The sequence below is a fragment of the Apodemus sylvaticus genome, chromosome 6 (genome assembly GCF_947179515.1).
Source record: "Apodemus sylvaticus chromosome 6, mApoSyl1.1, whole genome shotgun sequence".
Taxonomy (NCBI): domain Eukaryota; kingdom Metazoa; phylum Chordata; class Mammalia; order Rodentia; family Muridae; genus Apodemus; species Apodemus sylvaticus.
Window position 1 is genome coordinate 84,929,927 of NC_067477.1, and position 3,285 is coordinate 84,933,211.

The window sequence follows — 3,285 nt, forward strand, 5'->3', positions numbered from 1 at the left end:
TTGCTTATTTTATTCATGGGCAGCAATGTGTAGCCTTTTTTAGTATGGACAATTCCAATGAACAATATGCCTCTTGTAACACAGTAGGAAGGCTCAGATAGTGGAAGCCAGGAATGGACTTGCTTTACTGTATTTGTTACCTTTAATTTTATGCAATGAGGCAAAACTGTTTTAAAAGTGATTATATCAAGTAATGTTGCTGCTAAGAGTTCAACAGCATCTTCACTGAGGTTAGTGCATTTTTGCCAGAGTAATTTTTCTCAAATACTGTCTATTTTATAATATGAAGCATATTTTTAATGTGGTTTTTTCTCCTTGAGAAATAATAAGATCGAACATTAAACATATTTAACATTATATCCATCTTCTAAAATTTGAGGGCAGTTAGGGCTACGGAGACTGTCTCAGAAATCCGATAGATAGATAGATAGATAGATTGATAGATAGATAGATAGATAGATAGATAGACAGACAGACAGATACATAGATACATAGATACAGATAGATACATAGACAGATAGACAAATAGATGATGGACAGATGACAGATATAGGCAGAAGATAGATAAATGATAGGTATATCAAAAGATTATCAATAAATGCATACATGGTTTATAGAGAATAAATAGATGATGGATGATAGATATAGAAAGATGATATGTAAATGATATAGACAGATGATAGATTGATGATTGATAGATGAAAATTTAAATAGATTGATAGATATTAGATTGATTATAGGTAGATACAGAAAGTAAGCTCTAGAAGATAAAATTTGAAAATTGAATTCCCTCACCCAAGGGTTTTGCAAACCATTCTTTCAGTTCCATTACCTTCAGTGACTGCTGTATGGAAATGTTAAATAGCAATTTCACAAAAGGAACTATCATGCTTTTAATCAAGTGTTTGTATTTCTTTCTCTTTCCCCTTTTTCTTTCTTTCTTTCTTTTTCTTTTTTCTTTCTTTCTCTCCCTTCCTTCCTTCCTTCCTTCCTTCCTCCTTCCTTCCTTCCTTCCTTCCTTCCTTCTTTCTTTCTTTCTTCTTTCTTTCTTTCTTTCTTTCTTTCTTTCTTTCTTTCTTTCTTTCTTTCTTTCTTTCTTTCTTTCTTTCTCTTCCTTCCTTCCTTCCTTCCTTCCTTTCTTCTTTCTTTCTTTCTTTCTTTCTTTCTTTCTTTCTTTCTTTCTTTCTTTCTTTCTTTCTTTCTTTCTTTCTTCTCTTCCTTCCTTCCTTCCTTCCATCCTTCCTTTCTTCTTTCTTTCTTTCTTTCTTTCTTTCTTTCTTTCTTTCTTTCTTTCTTTCTTTCCTTCCTTCCTTCCTTCCTTCCTTCCTTCCTTCCTTCTTTCTTTCTTTCTTTCTTTCTTTCTTTCTTTCTTTCTTTCTTTCTTTCTTTCTTTCTTTCTTTCTTTCTCTTTCTTTCTTTCTCTAGACTTAATTCACTATTTTTTCTTATATGAAACTCTTTTATGTGAAAGGCACAGCTGGAGCCTGGGTCCTCTGAACAGACTTTGGTGTGGGTTTCACAGATGGCTGGTGAAATCCTGATAAGGAGACTTGGTGAACACAGTTGGGAGGTTGAGACTCATGTATCTGTAGATGTTGGAGATGACCTCAAAGGTGGCCTTGGAAAAGTTGTGCAGGGTGGCTGTGGAGTCCTTGGCTGATGCGTAGCAGCCATGAATACCACCCATCATTAGAAACTTCCTGAGCTCAGGAGCAGAGACATCACCAGCGCCTCTGGGGTCAGGGATGAGATGCACAAACACAGAGCCCCAGTGGCCTGGCACTTTACTTGGAACAGAGTAGAGCTCAACAATCTTGTTTCCCAAAGCAGCATCTTCACACAGAGACAATGGAGGTTTGGCCAAGGTGATCACCCTTTGGAAGGCAGTGGCTACTTCCTTGGAACACTTGATCCCAAGTCCTACATGACCATTGTAGTCCCCATAGCAACAAAAAAGTCTTGAATCTGGTATTTTGCCCATCCTAAGTCTGCTTTTGTACTGACATGGTCTTTAGAAAAACTTATCCCTTAGGGATACATCCATTAAACAGTTAATAATCTTGTATTCCTTAATGGGCAAGGAGAACAGGTAGATCTCTTCCAAGGACTTGGTCTTTATGTCCTTGACCAGGTGGCCCAGTTTGGTGATAATGATCCACTCCTTGTCTTCAGCTTTACCGCAGCCTCAGCCATAACAAATTGTTTTCCTGAAGAAGCTTGTTTGTTTGTTTCTTTGTTTTCTTGTTTTTGAGACAGGATTATACTGTGTGGCTCCTACTGCCTTGAAGTCTTGATGGGACAGCTCTCCTGAGTTCTGAGAATATGAGCATATACCATCATGTGAGTTTTTCCCATGATGTTTTGTTTGTTTGTTTGGAGACGGGGTCTCTCTCAATATCCTTGGCTGTCCTGGAGCTTCCTATGGAGACAGAACTCACATGCTTATATGTGACATAGAACTCACAAATATCTCCCGCCTCAGCTTTTTAAGTGCTTGGATTAAAGGAGAGAAACATTGTCTTTAACTTTCATGCTGTTTTACTGATATGATGAAATTTTGTATCACCCTTTTCTCCTCTACTAGGGGAGGAGTCATCTTTTCTTCAGTACATCAACACTGCATATGCTACCTGCTTATTTGTTATATAATACTGACCTTTGTTATCAGATTGACTCTCTTCATGTCAAGGTGATTGTTAATGGAGCTCTTTGTCTAATAATCATCCTAATGTTTATGAATAGTTAAGTAAAGCAGGTACCAGAAGATAAATATCAGGAATTTTAGGCACCTACTTGGGACATATCCATTTTGGATAATGGGAACCATCGTGTAGTGCCAATTGAGGCAGGTGCCAGGCTATTAGTGTCTACCAGTCCTTAGAGTAGGCTACCCTAGAGGCTATGACTGCAAATAAACAGAAGGCCAGAGTCAGTTTTTGGGAAGAGATTGAGATTTAGACCTTCAGTGGCTAAAATTCTTGGCAGTAGAAGAAATGATTTCCATTAGAGGGAATTTGAGCAACATATAGATGTACTATAATGACTTCAGAAAACAATTTAGAAAATATGTTCATTCTGTATCTCCAGTAACAGCAGAGTTTTAGAAACATGGTCTACATCCAATGCATATTTGATGAGAGAATAATTGTAATGGAGTGGGAAAATATTTCCTCCCCTAAATTGCTTTAATCCATGCATTAAACAATTAACGGCATCCAATTAGCTAGACCTTGAATAAATCTATGCTTGATCATCCTAATTGGTGATTAACCTATTGATTCTTAT

At 37.0% G+C, this 3,285-nt stretch overlaps 1 pseudogene; it reads right to left on the reverse strand.

Annotated features, from left to right (window-relative positions):
• Positions 1-1,516: 1,516 nt before the first annotated feature.
• Positions 1,517-2,827, reverse strand: LOC127687952 (40S ribosomal protein S2-like; annotated as a pseudogene).
• Between the last annotated feature and the right edge of the window lie 458 nt (positions 2,828-3,285).